At 37.7% G+C, this 20,367-nt stretch overlaps 1 long non-coding RNA gene across 1 annotated transcript; it reads right to left on the bottom strand.

Annotated features, from left to right (window-relative positions):
- Positions 1 to 2,690: 2,690 nt before the first annotated feature.
- LOC138923945 (uncharacterized) lies at positions 2,691 to 17,990 on the bottom strand. Its single transcript, XR_011438323.1, has 2 exons — positions 17,828 to 17,990; positions 2,691 to 2,914 (listed from the first exon to the last, which is right to left on the bottom strand). It is a non-coding gene; the product is annotated as an uncharacterized lncRNA (long non-coding RNA).
- Between the last annotated feature and the right edge of the window lie 2,377 nt (positions 17,991 to 20,367).

Genomic DNA, 20,367 nt, shown 5'->3' with positions numbered 1-20,367 from the left:
TAAAGCTAATGTCATGGATATTTGCAACCCATTGGCGAAAGCACAGCTGAGCCAAGTCCGGATCACATCTCCTCCTTCCCTGGGATGTGGGGCAGGTCACTTAAAGCAGTGGGGATGCATAATCCTACTTCAGAGAAAGAGCACATATTTGGAAACTATATTATAGGAAATATAGGTTAGGGAAGGGGAGAGGGAGAAAGGGTCCCAGTTACTCAAATGGGGCACAAAGCAGGGTTTTGCCCATAAGGAATAGACAATAACTCAATACTAATTTTCAGGGTATAATTTTTTTATTATAAGCAATAGATATCTAGCTCAAATTAGCTTAAATAAAAAAGGGACCTAATGAGTTCACATAGCTAAAAGTCCAGATGTAGTTGAGGCTCACAAACAACGTCTCCAGGAATCACTTTCTATCTCTTTCAGGGAGCCTCTTTTATTCATACAGTTTCAAAATGGCCTCCAGAAGTGCCAGGCTTACAGTTTATCAACTTAAAAACCCGAGTGGAAAGAAAAGTACCCATTTACCAAGCGTTCTAGAACAATCCTGAGGTTGACACTCTTGTTCTGATTGCCGGGCTTGTTTCACATGCCCTAAACTAGTTCACGTGTCAGGAAGGATGCAACAGCTACCTAGGCCTGGGTCACACACTCACACCTAGAATTGGAAGGAAAGTCTGCCACACCTGAAAACACTTGGGTGGGGATTTTGGAGGAGTTCTCGCAAGGAAATCTGAGGTGCTGAGGTGAATGCTGAGGGTCCCACAAGGCCATTAGGGAGAACTGTTGGTTAAAGTAAGTTTATTCTTGCTAGTTAAGGGAAGACACAAAGTCTCACCAACAAGGAAAGTTGCAGCAGGATTTTTATAGGGCTGGCGCTAAGGAGGTCAAGTGGAGCTCTGGTGATGTTGGGTGGGATTTTGGAAGTGAGGAATGAGTAGGGCAAGTGGATGGCACTTTGAATAGGTTGGAAGACATGAAGTGGGGATTTTCCAGTAAATTGTTTAATGGGACATCTTAGTCCTCCTCTGAGACTGATTTTTCCAGAGCAGTTGTAACCACTATGGTGGCTCTTGCTTGGTTTCAGGGTACAGACTTGGTAAATCTCCATTTCTGAGTGGGAGCTAGATGCCTGACTGGTAAAAAGAGGAGATGATCTCTACACTGGGTCATCGTGCCAGCCTGAGGCCAGTCACGGGGCTGACTTGATGCCAAGGCACTTGGATGACTAGTCCAAGCCCTATATCCCTCTTGCCTGAGGACAAGCTTAGGTCAAGAATTAGGTGAGCATGAAGATTTTGAGCTGAAGTTATTGAAAAGGTTGAAGGGCAGTGCCTGAGCAGATCACGTGAGAGGCGTGTCTCACAGTTGTTCCGTGGGTCACTGGAATCTCCTCACAAGCTTCCAGTTTTTCTTTTCGTTCCTGAAAGCTATAGACAGCATTGCATTTCAGGGGGACCAGGAAGAAGGTTTAGGATGCTAGAGAACAAGACAGAGTGGATGGTGGTGGAGAGGAAAAGGAAGAGAATGTGTGATCAAGGAGGCAGTCAAGCCTTCCTTTTAAAATGCCCTGGAGTGTCACTATATGAAGAAGGTTAAGAGTCAACACATTTGAATGAAATACCACATCTACTTGCGTTCAACAAGCACCAAATAATTTCTTCCTCTTTCACTCATGTTAATGATCCTTTTCCCCTAAGCAGATTCACAAATGGGTTTTAGGAAACTTGAGAAGTTCTCATTAATTCTTATGAGTTCAGAAAAATTCTCAATTTCTATGTTCAGTGTTGCATCCCCTAATAATTTTGGTCTGATGAAACAAAAATCATTTTTCTTTCTTCTCTGACTGCCAGAGAATCTTAGCAAAGGGTGCAAAGAAATAGGACTCAGGCCACCCCTGTGAGGTAGAAAGGATCTTGACAGCCACCACGTTGAGTGAGCAGCCTCTCAAAGGTGCCCTTCTGCGTTTGCACGGGGTCTTAGGCCTCACTTCCAAAGCCCTTTGTTTCCTAAATCATTCCTTTCTTTCCCGTGCTTTTGGAAAACTATCAACACAATCAATTTAAGGGGCTAATGGCAGAAGCAACGAGACTCTTTTCTCCATTTTTCCAGAGCTCTCCAGATGGGGGTGCCTCATGTGGGACAATCATATGCCTTGATCGTTGACAGTAATGATTTGGTGAATTGCACCATAAAGGCCAATCCAGAATTAAAAGCAGTCTTCTAAAGAGAGATGAATTTTTAAAAGGTGTTTTTCTGGTGTTTAATGATAGGCCTATGTAAGTGTGAGTAAATTAGGTTCAAATTTACAAAACTCAAAAAAATCCGGCAAAATATCCTTCGCATTTCTCCTCATCTTTGAATACAGGAGCCATTAGAATTGTTGTGTCCATACTCTGCTTCGCTCAGCACAATAGGTTGCGCTAGCAACTTGAGTTTATTGTATTCTGCTAATGTGTGCAGAGTTTGGCACCTGTTCACTTTCTAATAAGGGCACAATGAGAAATGATTCTTCTCTTGTGCACTGTGCACAGCATATTCTGCTTGGAGAGGCAGAACTGGGGGCCACAGTTTCCTTCCTCATCCATAGCTAATCAAAGAAATCATATTCCCTTTCCACTGTGGTCTTTAATAAGACCGACTGGCTGTTTCTCAAAGCTAAAAGTAGAACGGGCATCTGTTGAAAGAATTAACGAGATTACTGATTTTATTTTTCAACAAAAATAGAGCTTGTAGATGTTGGAAAGCAAGACACATATTTGGTTTGGAGTATCATTAGGATAGGTTTTTCTGTCTTCAGTCCTTTCAACAGACATCCATTACACATCCAACCTTCTGATTGAGCACATGTCTCTTCTGTAATTTTAAGGAGGTATTGGAGCCCCAGTTGTGTAAGCTCTGCTGGCCAAGGGAACTATGAAAGGATAAAGGGAAAAATTAATGAAAATAATAGAATGACGATGTACTAAATACATTTCATGTATTATAAATACTTCATAATACATCTACTGTAAATAGTAGAAACTACTGTGATTAGCTATGAGCGGAACTAGAGGAAGCTTTGTAAGAACGGATTGGAAAATCTTAAAGTTGACCAGATGTCTGTGACCCCTGAGGGAGCCATGCTGCTTCTTTCCTCCCACTCTAGGTGGAGAAGGAAGGGTGCCTGAAGGTGGGTGATTTTCTCAGGGTCACAAGAAAGCATAACCCATTGCTCTCAGCCTGTCTGAACTTTCCTTTGCCTCAACCCAAGCCTAACTGGCAGGGAAGACAACCACGCTCCAGATGGCTCATTGTCAGAACATGGGCAAGTTCTTTTTTCTTTACGTCTGGGGCTCCTCCTCTGTAGAATGAGCAAGTTCTCCGAGCTGATCCCTAAAGCCCCATCCAGTTCTAAAATTTGACTACTCTTTTTATCTAGGGACTTGCCCTCTGAAATAACTCATGATATTGTTATCTTTTAACACCCCAGGAGAAATGAAAGACAATTATTGTTAAGCCCCTTTAAAGATGATGAAAGAAAGAAGGAGGAATTAATTTTATACTTTACATATAATAACATAACATTAATGAAATAACTAGAAATAAAATAGGAATTCACAGATGATTTGACTTCAGGTCAGTTTAGCGTCTGGCTTTAGTCAAGTGAATGCTACAAAAGGCAAGAATAGACTTTGGAGTCTGGCCAACGGGAATCTGAATTCCGGTTCCACCTCCACGTGACCCCAACTTACGTTCCTCCTTGTTTGGGAAGTAGAGACTGCACCGCTCAAAGAGTAGGTGCAGGACTGAAATGATTAAGCCATGTAACTAGTGTGATCCTTGGTGAGCAGTAGTCCTCAGCAAATCTTTGCTTCTCCCATAAGCACCCTCTCTTCTTTCTGTTCATTTCATTAGCCTTTCTAGCGGCCTTCCCGGTAAGCTTTGAACCACAATTGTGTTGTAATAGTCCCCGTTCATTATCATATTCTGATTTTGTGCCTGACTCCGTGCTAAATCCCTCACCTGCATCTCCTCTTGTAATATTTACAAAGGCTCCATGAGGTAGACACTATTCTTATTGCCTTCATTTTTAAATAAGGAACCTCTGTGTTTAAAGATGTATAATTCCCCAAGATCACACAACTAGCAGGCCCCAGGATTTGAACAAAGCTCAGTTAAGCACTAAAGTCCATGTAATCAGCCACCACTCTATAATTTCTTCTTTCCTATCTTGAGAGGCATAGAATGAGAGACCATCGTTCCCTTTCCTAGTGCAAAAAATATCAAATTAATACTAAATCGACTGAACTGTCATCCTTGGTTTTATAACCTAGACCTGAGACAACGGGTCTTCATGGATGACAAATGTCCAGGTAATCTTCTGTTTATTTTTTCTTTTAAAGATTTTATTTTTCCTTTTTCTCCCCAAAGCCCCCTAGTACATAGTTGTGGGTCCTTCTAGTTGTGGCATGTGGGACACCACCTCAGCATGGCCTGATGAGCAGTGCCACGTCCGCACCCAGGATCCGAACTGGCGAAACCCTGGGCCACCACAGTGGAGTGCATGAACTTAACCACTCAGCCATGGGGCTGGCCCCAATCTTCTGTTTCTTGACTTTTAGGTAGTATTTCCAGGGGCTGCTGTCACTGAACAAGCACACGTATTCCAAGGGTTATTTGTTACTATTTTGTCTCCTGAGATCATATCATCTAAACAAAATGTACATTAAAGATAGAGAGAGAAAAAGAAATTGCAATATAATTAGTTATTATGCAAGATATAGGCTCTTTGAAAATTGAATGCATGTTGAGCTTAATAAATAGATACGTACTTTCCTTTATTGCTATTATTTTGAGTACTAAATTCTTACAGGCAGCAATGAAGATGAAAACACATGTGAGTTCAAAGATTTTTTTTCTGGATGGATGTGCATTATTACTTGAGGACTTGGGAGTAAGTTTCTTTCTAACTCCAGGAAAGAAAATTTAAAACATTTTTATTTTCCCTAGACTGCTCTGCATTAAATAAGTAGAGGTATTTTCTTTAAATGTAGCCTTTCCATAATTAGAGGAGAAGGTGCAGTAGGAGGGCAAGCATCTCCTGGGATAGCACGATAGCACATACTTTAGCACCAGACAGACCTGTGTTCCAAACATTGCTTCACCCCTACTAACTGAGTGACCATGAAATTTCACATATAAAATTAGCACAGTTATTCTTAGCATTGTTGAGAGAACTAAGTAGGCTTCAGGTTAAACCTGGGGGCTCAAACACACATTGCTACCACTACTCTCTCCTGCAACCCCATCAAAATGGGAGCAACAGAGTAAAGCATATGAACCTTTAAGGGAAAATAGAGCAGAAAAGAAAAGGATAGCAGATGAGGGATATCAACACATTTCTTGGAAGATGAGAAGTGGAAGAAAAAGCAGAAACTTACCTAGCAGAGACAGTTAAATCCCATGTGTATAAAGAAGGAGTGATGAATAAGAAGCAAGTAGACTGTGTCACAGAACTCCTGAAAGGCCCAGGAACTGGAGGTATGGGTGGGGAGGGCACTAAATACAGGAAGATTTATTAAGAGGCTTTGTAAGGAACACCTAGACCCATAAATCTCCTCCTACCCCCACACAGCTGGGTGACTACCCTTCTCCTACCCCAGTATGAGAAGGGAAATGTAGTCTCTGAAGGAACTGAGCCCAGATAGTGAAGAACTCAGAGGCAACAGGTGCAACAGAAGGTAACTGAGGAGCCCACTGCAGCAGGAAGATTAGGTGAAAGTCTCTATACTGAATGATGATGCCAGTATGATTGATAGAAAGATAGAGAGACACAGCTAGAGGATGTAAAATTTCATTAATGGCAAATATGAAAAATTAGAGAGAGAATTACATGAGCAGAGGACAATATAGCATGAGCCCAGGTAGAAATCAAGGCTTCTTTGGATTCTAAGTATTCTCTAAAAGATCACATGCAACTGCTGTTATCATTTGCCATGTTTGAGGTAAGGATTCCACCAAGCTCAGGATGACGCTGTTCGCCTTCTTCTAAAGGGTTTACTTTTCAGAGACCCCAATTCCATGCATCAATGTTTTGCAAACTGCTTAAAAGTCCAGACGATCACCAGGTATAAGGCAATACTGCAAAGCAACCCCAATATATCCCTGAATTTTTATTAGAAGACTGGACAAATTGAAGGTCATTTGTCCAGTTAGCACACTTCAGCCTGCAAGGTCCTTTCTGAAGCCACCCTCCATGAAGCCACAAGTGTCCCTCCAGATTACTCCACTTAGAAAGTAAAAAATGACAAGATCTAACCACCTAAAGAGATTGTAATCAGTTTTTATATGCTTCATTCTTAAATAACAATGCCTAGTCCAGGAGAAGTAGTCTTACGAGAAAATAATTCTCTAACTAAAAATAAGGATAAAACCAAACAAACAGAAAAAAGAGATTGACAACACAAAGAGCATGAGAAAATTACATATATGTATGTGTGCACATACATGTGGGTGCAAATGTGCATGCATGATCCATACGGAGGTTTAGAGGTAATTCAGATAAACTCTTATGCTAAAGAGAATCAGAATGCTGGGGGCAAAAATATAAAATCTGCTTGACTGAACCAAGGAGATGAAAGAATTGTACACTGAAAACAACAAAACATTGCTGAAAGAAATTAAAGAAGACATAAATGAATGGAAAGGCATTCCATGTTCATGGATTGAAAGACAATATTGTTTAAGTGTCATTACTACTCAAAGTGATCTACAGATGTAGTGCAATCTCTATCAACCCAATGACTTTCTTTGAAGAAATAGAAAAATCCATCTTAAAATTCATGTGAAATCTCAAGGGACCCCAAATGGTAAAAACAATCTTGAAAACAAGGAAGAAAGTTAGAGGACTCACATTCCTTGATTTCAAAATTTATTACAAAACTATAGTAATCAGAACAGAGTGGGATAGGCATAAAGACAGACATATAGACCAATGAAATATAATAGACAGCCCAAAAGTAAACGCTTACATATTTGGTTTTGACAAGGGTGCCAAGACCATTCAATGGAGAAAGGACAGTCTTTTCAGTAAGTAGTACTGGGAAAACTGGATATCCACATGCAAAAGAATAAAGTTAGATCATTACCTTATACCATATCAAAATTGGGTCAAAGATCGGAAGTAAGAGCTAAAACTATAAAACTCTTAGAAAAACACATATTGGAAAAACTTCATGACATTAGATTTGACAACAATTTCCTGGATATGACACCAAATCACAGGAAACAAAATAAAAAATCGATTGGACTTCATCAAAATTAAAAACTTTTATGCATCAAAGTCACTATCAACAGAGTAAAAAGGCAACCTACAGAATAGGAGTAAATATTTGCAGCTCACACATATAATAAGGAATTAATATCTAGGATATATAAAGAACTCCTAAAACTCAACAACAGCAACAAAACAGCCCAATTCAAAAAAAGGGCAAAGGATTTGAATAGACATTTATCCAAAGAAGATATACAAATGGTCAATAAGCACATGAAAAATACTCAACATCACTAATCATTAGAGAAATGCAAATGAAAACCATGAGACATCAGTTTATATTCATCAGAGTGTCTATTATAAACAACAATAACAACAGAAACACAGAAAAAAAGTGTGAAGAGGATGTGGAGAAATCAAAACTCTTGTGCATTGCTGGTGGGAATGCAAAATGGTGCAACCATTGTGGAATACAATATTAGGGTTCCTCAAAAAGCTAACATAAAACTACTATATGATCCAACAACTGCACTTCTAAGTATGTACTCCCCAAAATTGAAAGCAGGATCTCAAAGAGATATTTACACACTCATGCTCAGAGTAGCATTATTTATAATAGCCAAAAAGTGGAAGCGAGCCAAATGTCCATTGATGGGTGAATGGATAAAGACAGTGGTCTATATCTACAATGGAATATTATTCAGCCTTAAAAAGGAGAGAAATTCTGATACATGCCACAACATGGGTGAACCTTGAAGATATTATACTAAGTGAAATAAGTCAGACACAAAATGGCAAATATTGTATGATTTCACTTATACGAGATACCAAGAACAGTCAGATTCATAGAGACAGAAAGTTGAAGGGTGGTTACTAGAGGCTGGGAGGAGGAAGGAATGGGAACTTATTTAATGGTACAAAGCTTCAGTTCTGGATGATGAAAAAGTTCTAAGAATGGATAGTGGTGATGGCTGCACAATAATACGAATTCTCTCAATGCCACTGAATTGTACACTTAAAAATGGTTAAAACAGCAAGTTTTATGTTATGTATATTTTACCACAATAAAATAATCTGCTTGAAGTTATGAGAGGCATGACCAGAAGGCGAAGATTACTAGGTCAAGTCTGAGAGAAGGCAACCAAAACCAAAACCATAGCCAAACCAAAACAAAAAACTGAAACCCAGAAGTCAGAAGGATGAGCCCACCATTTAGGACATCTTTCTGCCCAGGGACAATTGTCAATCCAGAAGAGGTAACTGAGAGTCTAATCAGCATTTTTCACAGCTTTGTGGAGTGTGAGAGAAGAAAGAGTTCAAAAAGAAATAAGAGTTCAAGACCATTACAGGTGAGGTCCCTGGTCAACTCTGCATGCTCTGGGTTTAGGTCCTAAAGGATTGTACCCGAGGAGTAAGGGAGAATTGGAAGTAAGCTATTGTGCATTCAGATTGCATCCCAGCTTCAAATCATCTGAGTGGCCTGGGAAATAGCAAACTCTGAAAATGGAATAACAGGAGTCTAGATTGCTAAGACTCCACAGAGACCTGGAAAGAGCCAATAAAAATTATCTGGAGGAAAATGACATGACTCCATACCTCAAATTACTTCTAAAAATTTTCAAATACAATTCTTGGAAACCTCCCCTAACAAAAAAAGAAATGTCACAACAGGAGTCACTACTACATGAAGGAGAACCAGTAGAAACAACAGACAGCAGAAACAGATCTGCAGAGCTCCAGACATTGCAATTATTAGACATAGACTTTAAAATAATTCTTCTTATTATGGTCAAGGAGCTAAACCACAGGATTAAATATTTCTGCATAGAACTAGAAAACGAAAAGTAATATGTGTTTAAAAAGAACAAAATACAATTATAGAAATAAAAACATAATAACTAAAATTAAGAATTCAATGCTAAGGTTCACAGAAGATTAGAAAAATTTGATGAGAAAATTAGTGAATTAGTTAAAAGATCAGAGGAAAAATATCCAGAGGAAAGCATAAAACAAAAGGATGGAATCCGCAGAAAAGAGAATAAGAAACATAGGCAATACAGTTACAAGTTCTAACATATCTACTGGCTTTGAGCTTTCCAAGACTGAGGAAAAGCATTAATTCACAGATTCCAGAATACCAAAGAAAACCCAAGCCAGAAAAATAAAAAGAAATCCATACCTAAAAATATTGGAGTAAAACTGGGAGTAGGTAAGGGAGGGGGAGAAGGGGAATGAAAGGGAAAAGGAAATAATAAAAGCGATCAGAAAGATTACACTCAAAAGAACAATGAAATCTAAAATTAATTGTGCAATATCTTTGATGTTCTGAATCCCATTTCACAGCAAAAATGTCCTTCAAAGCTGAAGGTAAATTAAATATATTTTCAGACAAACAGAAGCTGAAATAATTCTTCACTAACAGACCTGACCTACAGGGAAAACTAAAAGATATTCTCCAGGCAGAAGAAAATTCATCTTAGATAGAAAGCTTGAGATGCAGGAAGAAATGAAAATGATAAATATGTAGATTAATCAAAACAAATATTGACTGTATATTATTATTTTTCATAAAGTTTATGTTGTAAGCAGAATTAAAATTGCATGACAGGAGGAGATGAACTGAATTAAAGTGTTTTAATGTCTTACATTGCCCAGGAAGAAGGTAAGAGTGCTGAGTAATGTTAGACTCTGATGAGTCAGTATGCAGGCTGTGATCTCAGGAACAGCTGTGAAAAGAGTCACACGAGTGCCTATCCAGCCAGCTGCCAAAAAATGAAATAATTTTTTAATCCAAAAAGATGTTGAGAGACAAGAGAATATAGAAGAAGGAAACATAGAAATTATATAGCAAGGTGATAGATTTATATGCAAATGTACCAATATTATATTCAATATAAAAGAATGACAACTCAAATTAAAAGACAAAACTCGTAAGACTGGTAAAAAAGCCTATACGCAATTTAGGGAGGACACATCTAAAACACAAGTATACAGAGAGATTGAAAATAAGTGAATAGAAAAAATATTTCATGTAAAAACAAACCAAAAGAAAGTTTAAATAACAATATTAATATCAAAGTAGACTTTAAGGCAAAAAAATATATCATTAGCTAGGAGGAGAGGCACCTCAAAATGATAAAACATCTGATTCACCCAGAATACATAACAATTCTAAACATGTATGTATCTAATAACATAGCATTATAAAATATAAAAGAAAAAGTGGGAGAAATATAAGGATAAATAGACAATTAGTGGTAAATGACAAAACAAACAGACAAAGTATCAGTAAGGATTTAGATTTGAATAACACAATCAGCAAATTAGATCTAAAAGATATATATATAGAATACTACATCCTATAATTGCAGAATGAGCATTAGTTTCAAGGACAAATGGACCACTTAGAAATATTGATCATATATTGAATCATAAAGCAAGTCTCTACAAATTACAAAAGATTAAAAGCATACAGTATCTTCTCTGACCACAAAGCAATTAGGACAGAAATAAATTTTAAAATATAGTTAGAAAAACATCACATGTTTTGAAATCAAGAAAACATTATAAATAATCTAAAGGTAAAAAAGAAATGCAGTAATAAGTTAAAATTAAACTGAAATTAAAGAGAAAAGAATAATGAAACTCAGAATATATTTCAAGCCAAATGTTCATGAAATATTCCATATCAAAACCTGTGGGGGGAAAAGCTGTACAGAGAAGGAAGTTTTTAGCTCTAAATGCTAAAAAATAATAAGTAACTACCTCAGTAAATCAGAAAAAAGTCAGCTAAATACACAAAAGAATGTGCAAAAAAGTAAGTAATAAAGGCAGGAACAAACATTAACAAAATAGATATACAAACAAAATCAACAAACCAAAAGTTTTTCAAGTTGATTTTTATGGAACCATATTATCCATAGAGAAAAGTTCACATATCACTAAATAGACAGCTCAATGAATTTTCACAAGGTCAACTTTCTTGTTAGCAACACCCAGATCAAGAGAGTCCTAGCAGCACCTCTGATGCCCCACCGTGCTCCCTACCATTACTACTCCCACAAGAGAAAATACCACCTGGACCTCTGACTCCATAGATTAATGTATCCTGTTTTTATTTATATTAATGGAGAGCAATTCATTTATTTAAGATGAGTAAAATTGATAAGCCTCTAGGAAGGCTTAGCAAATTAAAGAGCAATCACAAAAACTATAAAAGAGAGCAATTACAAAAATAGCAAATGTCAAGAATGAGAAAGGTGACATCACTACAGATCCCACATAAATAAAGGCAATAAGAAAATATTATTAATATCTGAAATGTAATGGGAAATTTTTTTAAAGTTGAAAATTAAAAAAACAGAAACAAGAAGAAATAGATACCTGAATAATTCTGTAACTTACAATGAAATTGAATATGAAATTAAAACTTTTCAAGAAAAATCACAAAGACCATATGACTTCAAAGGGAATTCTTCCAAACATTTATGGATGGAATAATTCCAATCTTAGATAAACTCTTTCAGAATATAGGAAAAGAGTAAATAGTCCCCAATTCAGAAAGACAAGCCCATCATTTGGGACATCTTTCTGCCCAGGGACAACTGCCAATCCAGAAATGATAGCCGAAAGTCTAAGCAGTATTTTTCACAGCTAAAAATCACTCATTTTCACCAATGCAAAAATTCTAAACATGGTATTGGCAAACGAAATTCAGTGAAATATGAAAATGATGATACATCAAAACTAACTTTGTTTTTTCCAAGAAAAAGATAATTGAACATTAGAAAAATCAATCAGTGTAATTAGCCACATTAACAAAATAAAGAAAAAAATCATGTAGTAATCTCAATAAATGAATATGGTAGATTGGTTTATTGATCTCAGTTCTTCACTTGCTTATAGCAATTACTATGTCTACGTTCTTGCCATTGCTCATTGTGGACTTGACCTTGTGACTTACTTTGACCAATATGATGTTAGTATAGTCATATGCCACACAATGACGTTTCAGTCAATGATAGACCATGTATATGGCAGCGGTCCCATAAATTAGCACCATGTAGCTTAGGTGTGTAGTAGGCTGTACCATCTAGGTTTGTGTAAGTATATTCTATGATGTTTGCATGATGATGAAATCGCCTAAAGACACATATCTTAGAATGTTTCCCTGTCGTTAGGCAATGCATGATTGTAGATGTGATATGAGAAAAGACTTAAAATGTACTTGAACAGTTAGACTTGCCCTCTTGCACTTCCACCATCATCATGATAAGAATATGGCCCTAGGTGGCTTGCTGTTCCCAGAAGAGTGAGAAACATAAGGAGCAGACTTGAGCCCAACCCATGGCCTGGTGGTAAGAGTTGCCAAACTCCACAGAGTCCAGCAGACCAGCTGTTCAGTTGTCACAAGCCACTGAGTTTTATTGTTAAACAGCACTGATATAACACATGAAAAGGATATGGTAAAATTTAACATTTTGTGATAATAAGAACTTGTAGCACACTAAAAGTAGAAGAGAACTTCTTTAGTTTGATGAAGAAAATCTACAAACACCCAGAGTTAATATCATACTTACTGATATGATTGGATATGTAAAAGTCCAAAACCATCTATAGATAAATTACTAGCATCAATAATGAGTTTAGGAAGATTGCTGGATACAAGGCCAATATACCAAAACTAATTGTATTTCTTTATACAAGCAACCCAGGTAGAAAACATATATATAGCAACACCATATACTAGCAACATCTTATAGAAAAATAAAATTTTAAAAAGATGTTATTTACAACAGCATCAAAACTAAACAATTAGAAATTAATCTTTTTAAATGACTTGCCAGAGTTCTAAGCAAAAATTTAATAAAACTTTATTGAGAAAGAATAATAAAACCTAAATAAATAGAGACATAGGTCATGTTCATGAAATGGAAGACTCTATATTGCAAATATCTCACCCAAATTGATATAGAGATTCAATACAAAATAATAAAAACCCCAAGACATCGTTTCTGTGTGTGTATGCCTGGATGAAACTTGACAATGGATTTCGAAATTCGTATGAAATTGCAAGAAGAATTTGGGAATACTTGTGCTATTGAATATCAAGACATAAATAAAGTTGTGGTGATCAAGGTAGAGTGGAATTGGTGCATGTAAAGACAAATAGACCAACGTAACAGGATCAAAAGCCCAGAAACAGAAGCATATACACATGAACACTTGATTTATAACGAAAGTGGCACTACAGAGCAGAAAGCGAGGACAGATTTCAACTAATGGTTCTGGGTTATTTGGATATCCTCATTAAACAAAAAGAAAGAGAAAACTTGACTTTGCCCTCACGCCATCTACAATATCAATTCCTGGTGACTTTTAACCAAAATGTGAACCAAAAAACAATAAATCACAACATAATTATTCATCGGGAAAATAAACATTATAAACCCGTAAGTGATTTTCACACTCCTGGAATGGCTAAAATTAAAAAGACAAACAAAAGTGGTGTACCCACAACATGACTAACAAAAATGTACAACTGAAATCTCACAAGGTTGTAATCTATCATAACATTAATAAAAAAAAAAATTTAATGAAAAAAAAAGACAAACAAGAGTTGGTGAGGAGCAATTGGGACTCTCTCACACTGCTGGGTGGAGTGGGAGCTGGGAGACAATAATGGCAAACACTTTGACATTCTCTACTAGACTTAGGATATGCTGACCCTATGACCCAGAAATCGCATTCCTAGGTATGAACCTAACATAAATATGCATCAAAAGTGAAAGGGGTTCGTACATTGTAGCATATTTATACAATAGAATGCCTTAAAGAATGAAAACAAATGAATTTATGTGTAACATGGGTGAACTTCTCAAACATAGTGTTGAGCAACAGACTAAAAATAACATATACAGTATAATTCCAGTTACATAATATTAAAAAACAGAAAGCCAGCCCTGACGCCTAGCAGTTAAAGTTTGGCACACTTTGTTTTGGAAGCCTGGGTTTGGTTCTCAAGCACAGAACCACACCACTTGTCTGTCGGTAGCCATGTTGCGGTGATGACTCACAAAGAAGAACTAGAGTGACTTACAACTAGAATATACAACTATCTACTGGGGTTTGGGGGAGGGAAAAAAAGAGGAAGATGGGCAACAGATGTTAGCTCACGGTGAATCTTTCCCATCAAAAAAACAAAAGAAAAGAAAGGCACAACTAAATTTAGTTTTTAGGAACGAATGATAAGATAGTATAACTGTAAAGAAAACAAGGAAATGTCTACCCTTAAGGGCAGGACAGTGGTTACAATTAGGGGATGTGAGGAAACTGCGGCTGGAGAGGACTAAGTATGAGGCTATTGAGGTGGCTAACAGTGTTCTATTTCTTTCCTAGACTGGTGGTTACAGGAGGTTCATTGTATAATAATTCATTAAGGTATATATTGCTTATTTATCTACCTATTTCTATGTGTTATTTGGCAAATTTTTCAAAAGCTTAAAAAAGAAAAAATCACAGAATAAAAACATCCTTAAGAAAACAAAAATGTGGGGCTGGCCCTGTGGCTGGGTGGTTGAGTTCGTGCACTCCGCTGCAGGCGGCCCAGTGTTTTGGTGGTTCGAATCCCGGGTGCGGACATGGCACTGCTCATCAAACCATGCTGAGGCAGTGTCCCACATGCCACAACTAGAAGGACCCACAACGAAGAATATACAACTATGTACTGGAGGGCTTTGGGGAGAAAAGGGAAAAAATAAAATCTTAAAAAAAAAAAAGAAAACAAAAATGTGATTTCCAAAATTATAAAAATATCCAGGAAAATAAAGCCCAGTATATATCCTGGAAAGAAAAAGTAACAGAAAACAGAAAAAGAATAAGATAGAGGATCAACCTTGAAGGTGTTGCAATAAATGGTGAGTAGATTCAAACACAGAAAAGAGAGAACGTGGAGGGGAACACATTAGCAAAAACCAGTAAAATATTTTTCCAGAATGCAAGGACATGGTTTCCTAGCTAACAAGGACCCCCACAAAACAGCCCACACCAAGGGTCATAATTGTGAAATTTAGGAACACAAGAGGTGAAGAGAAGATCACAAAGTTTCCTGGAAACAAACAAATAAAATGGGTTTGTATAAAGAGTCAGGGATTAGAATGGCCTTGTGCTTAATGTCAATACTGGAAGCCTTCAAGTTTCTTGAACATTATTACCAACTTCTAATTTTACACCAGCCACATTATCAATCAAGTGTGAGAGAAGAATAAAGACTTTTAGACCTGTGAGGACTCAATTTGCTTCCCTTGTATTCTTTTTCAGAAAGAAACTGAACTCTATGCTTCCTAAAATGAGTGAGTTAGAAAGGTAAGTCATTTGATGCAGAAGAGAGAGGATTCAAGATGGTAGAGTGAGATTAATTTCCGGAAGAGGATGAAGGGAAGAGCCAGGCCATCAGCAGGGCATCACACAGGATGGGGCAGGAGGCAAACAAAGGGAGCGTATCTGAAAGAACCCAGGGACTGGTAGGTTTCCTGGTTGGTGACTGATGAATGTATTGAGGAATTTTAGAGCTTTCTGGATGAACTTTGGCAAGATTTAACAACAGCATATAGAGAATTAAGCAAATGAAAAAACAAAGTAGTTATTAACTCCAGGAAAAACAAACGTATACAAGAAAGGGAATGCAAGAATAGTGGATAGCTCAACCATGAAAGAAAAATAATTAATAGATTTAACCAGATATTGTGCGAAACTGTTTTGAGAGATGAAACGAGGGGAAATGAGTGGGGGGATAGTGGGGAAGGGTAGGAAGGCTGGAAGGTCTAAATCTTAATATTGAATATTAGGAAGTCAACCAATAATGACTGACCTTGTAAAGCCAAGGAGTAGGATAAATATGTCATTTAAACATAAAAGCTAAAGTATAAAACTTCCAATAGAAAACCTTTGCAACTTTGGGATAGGCAAAGATTTCTTAGATAGGATATAAAAAGCACAAGTTATAAAGGAAAAAAATTGATAAATTGGACTACAATAATATTGGCCAAATTCATTTTGTCCTGATTACTGTAGCTTTATAGTAATTCACGCCTTCAGGTAGTATGAGTCCTCCAATTTTGTTCTTTCATAAGGCTTCTTTGGATTTTCTAGGTCCTTTGCATTTCTGAATAATTTTAGAATCAACTTGTCAATTGCTACCAAAAAAAAGCCTTCGGAGATTTTGACGATTGATTTATTTTAGCAAAAATATATCAAAGCTCTTGACAATCAGTCAAAAAAATCTAAGTTCCACGTCTGAGTTCTTTTGTTAACCAGACAAGTAACATATTTGTCAATTGGGGGGTGTGGCTTAGTGATCAGGATGTGAGTGCCATGGCTGGATGGCCCAGGTCCCAATCCTGGCTCTGCCATTTACTAGCTGTGTGGTATGTACAAGGCATTTAATTCTCCACAGCCTCATGCGTAAAGACAAAAATAATAGTGCCTAGTTCGTAAGATGGTTGCAAGGTAGATGAGTTAGTGCATAGAAAATTCTTCGGTCAGTGTCTGGCATGTACCAAGTACTATCTAAGTGTCTGTTCTTATAATCACACCTATTTTTTCCTTACCTCATCCCAGAATTTATTTAAAGTGGCTTACAATGAGACATAAACTATATCAACATAGCCTAAATGAAAAGTCAGAACAAAAGCGAAGAAAAAATAATTTGTACTAACAGATTCTGAATTTTCCACAAGTTGCAATTAAAGATGTTTTTCTCCCTCATGGGCGTTATACTCATCAAGAACTTTGCATTTCTAATTTAGATACAAGGATATAAGAGAAAGTAGACCCAAGAGAAGCAGAAGAATGAACAAAGCCTGCAAGGAGGTCCGGAGAGAAATAGAGCCAGCAGACGATCCAGAGCAAACCTGGGCTGGGGGGGGGGGGGGGGGGGAGATGGGGGAGGGTGTCACGGGAAGTGAGAGGGGCGTCTGGGAGTCACTTTACACACAGAGCTCCCTTTGAAGAATTCTACCTGGGGTAATAGGGAGGGAGTGAAGGCTCTCGAGAAAGGAGCTCGCATTATTCAGAAAATTAACCTGATTTTGGTCCTTATTAATTTCATAGTCAGAAGTTTAAGAGTCATAATGGCAAGATCCAAGTAGACTGTTGTAGAAAAGCAAAACAGAAATGTACAATAAAACGAAGGGAAGGAAAGAAAGTTCTTCTCTTAGTAGGATCGATCATGCATAGCAAGCTGGCTATCACTCATTTTCAGGAATCTAGGTCTAAAATAAATATGTCCTTTGGGTAACTTCTTCTGAGAATCAAATGGAAATATTTTAGGGTCTCAGAGCTCCAGACTAGACATTTTTCAAATAATTTCCCATGGTACAAATAAATTTAACAGAAACAGAAGGAGCCAGTGGTCCTGAGAAATTACTTCCTTTTTTCATCCTTCTTTGCAATCACTGTTGCAGTAACCTGGGAGACATTCACCCTACAGGTGCCGATGGTCTGGGGTGCTCTTGCTAGCACACTCTATTCCTGGCTAGCAGGATAAGTTCACAACTTCTCATCAAATCATACCTGGAACAGAAAACTCCTGGAGACAAGGGACGTTTATCGCTCTGAGGGTGATCTGCGCTTTCTCTAGTTTCCTTGGAGTAAACAGCGAGGTGATGGCAGTTTAACCCTCACGCGGAGCAGTGACACTCCCTCCTGGCTGGGCATTACATCCGCTGAGGAACCCAGGGTGTGGAGGCCTGAGCTGCCTTCCGGGTTGACTGAGCCAGAATCTCGAGGGTGGAGCGGAAGTATCCCGCAACTCTGCTCGCTCCCGCGGTGATTTACGGGTGTCCTGCTCACAGCATTATTCCAGGCTTCCCTAAGAACAACCTGCTGACCGCATGTTCCAGCCGATAGAGCCCGCTCTGTTTTTAGCCAATACTTTTATTCCCTTCTAAATTGTAAAAATAATCAGATTTTCTCTCTCAAATTTCATTGGGATGTTTTTCGATAGCAAACCAGCTCTGAGGCACGGAGGCTCCTGAGCATGAGCAAGTTCAGTGGATGGGTTTTGTAAGGTGGTTAATGTCCAGGTGAATTCAAAGCAAGATTTTGGGGGAGAATAAAAACATTTCTTGTCCTTCTAAAGCACTATAAGTAGACATTTCAACCCAGATTGTTCTAAATTCATGTTGCGTCTTTTGGTGATGCTTTTAAAAAGATAAAATAATAAAGAAATAAACGAAAGGGAAGCCATGTTAGCCATCTGTCTCGATTCAGCCTGCTGCACAATGAAAGGCTGAACATAGAGAAGAGTGCATTGAGGTTGGAAACCTATTACTAATTCAGGAGCAAGTGCATTAGGAGGCGCTTCAGAGCTCAGACCCATCAGATGCTATTAAGGAGCTGTACATGGAGACAGCCTTTTCATAATTCATGGGACAAGTTCCTTTTCTTTTGGGGGAGAAGGTTTCCTATCCATAGAAAGTTGTCCTTGTGAGTGAATTGTTAGGAATACCAATTATGTGCTTGACTATTTAATTCTACAGATCCTCTTAAAGTCGTGAAAGTGTGTAATTGATCAAAATCTGATTTCGGCATCTTTTTACAGTATTGTTTTTCAATAGCTCCAGTCTTGTTAAAAGTTGGTTGATACAAAATAAAGTTGATTAGGAATTTCTTCTTTGATATTCAAAATAGCTCTAAGGCCAAAAAAAGGAAAAAAGAAATCATTGAAGTATTAATGCTCCAGCCATCCCCCTCCCTTTAAAATACTTCTAATTTTGATTCAAGTAAAGTGACATTTATTTTTGAATCAGTGTTTAATGTTCTCTCCTTCCTGACTTACAATAAAGAAAAATTTCCAGCTAACACTACAGTTGAAAACAAGTGGCTTCACTTGCAATCAGTTCTTATGTGTTTAATGATGTTAAAAAGGAAAAGGAGTTGAGGTTTGGATTGGGATTTCTTGTCCATAAATATATCTTAATGTATCTGTTTTAAAAAAATATATTTCCCGGGGGCCGGCCCGGCGGCACAGCGGTTAAATTCGCATGTTCCACTTCTTGGTGGCCCGGGGTTCGCTGGTTTGGATCCCAGGTGCAGACATGGCACCACTTGGCATGCCATGCTGTGGTAGGCGTCCCATGTATAAAGTGATGGGCATAGATGTTAGCTCAGGGTCAGTCTTCCTCAGTAAAAAGAGGAGGATTGGCAGTAGTTAGCTCAGGGCTAATCTTCCTCAAAAAAAAAAAGCAAAAAACAAACAAAACAAAAAATATATATATTTCCCATCTACTACTAAGAGTTACTGAGTTTTAAGTGTATATTTGCTGGAATTCAGCCCAGTGCTTGCAGTATTTAAGTACATGTTCTCATATAACGTTAGTTCAGTTCACAACTAGATAGGGCAAAAAAAGTAAAAATTTTAAGTGGAAAACAATGAAAAGTTACTTCATCTCTGAGATTAGAAAAACTCTAAATATTAGATCTTGTACCAGTTATGACATAAAGGGACTGGTTTCTTTTCTCAGTGTAGGAATAATCCTAGGAAACCAAAAGGAATGCTTAGGGAAAGTACTTGGTCCTCCAAAAATTTGTATTTGGGCATATTTCAGTGAAATATGCCCAAATACTCTTAGCTTTTTATATCCAAGAGTGTTTTTTTTTTTTTAATTCTGCTTTTGAAACAGACATGAAAATCAATGAATGTAATATAAGGCCTCTGGAAAGCTGAGATCTCTAAGATTTATTTATACTTTGAGAATTGAAAAGCTGGCATGAAACGGGGGGAATTTGGGCCGTGGCTTCTCCCTGGGAGCTCCCAGTGGTGTGACCTAGAAATGGTCATAGCAAAGGATCTGCGGATTTATGGTAGAGAGAATCTCCCAAGGAGACTGAAAGTAGCAGTGCCTCCCTTTCTACCAAAAATGTTAAAGGAGTCAAGATCCTTATGTAAGAGGGCGAAAGTCAGCATCCAGGAAGAAACAGTGGTTTTCCTAAGAGATTCCTAATAGTAAACATTGAGTTTTGTTTGCCATCCAAGTCCGAAGAGCAGTTTGGGAGTTCAGAAGGGTAACTGGTCTGAAGATGAAGCCTGTGTATTAGACCTTACATTGGGA

Source organism: Equus caballus, chromosome 4 (genome assembly GCF_041296265.1).
Source record: "Equus caballus isolate H_3958 breed thoroughbred chromosome 4, TB-T2T, whole genome shotgun sequence".
Classification (NCBI taxonomy): Eukaryota; Metazoa; Chordata; class Mammalia; order Perissodactyla; family Equidae; genus Equus; species Equus caballus.
This window is presented reverse-complemented; position numbering and strand designations above follow the sequence as displayed.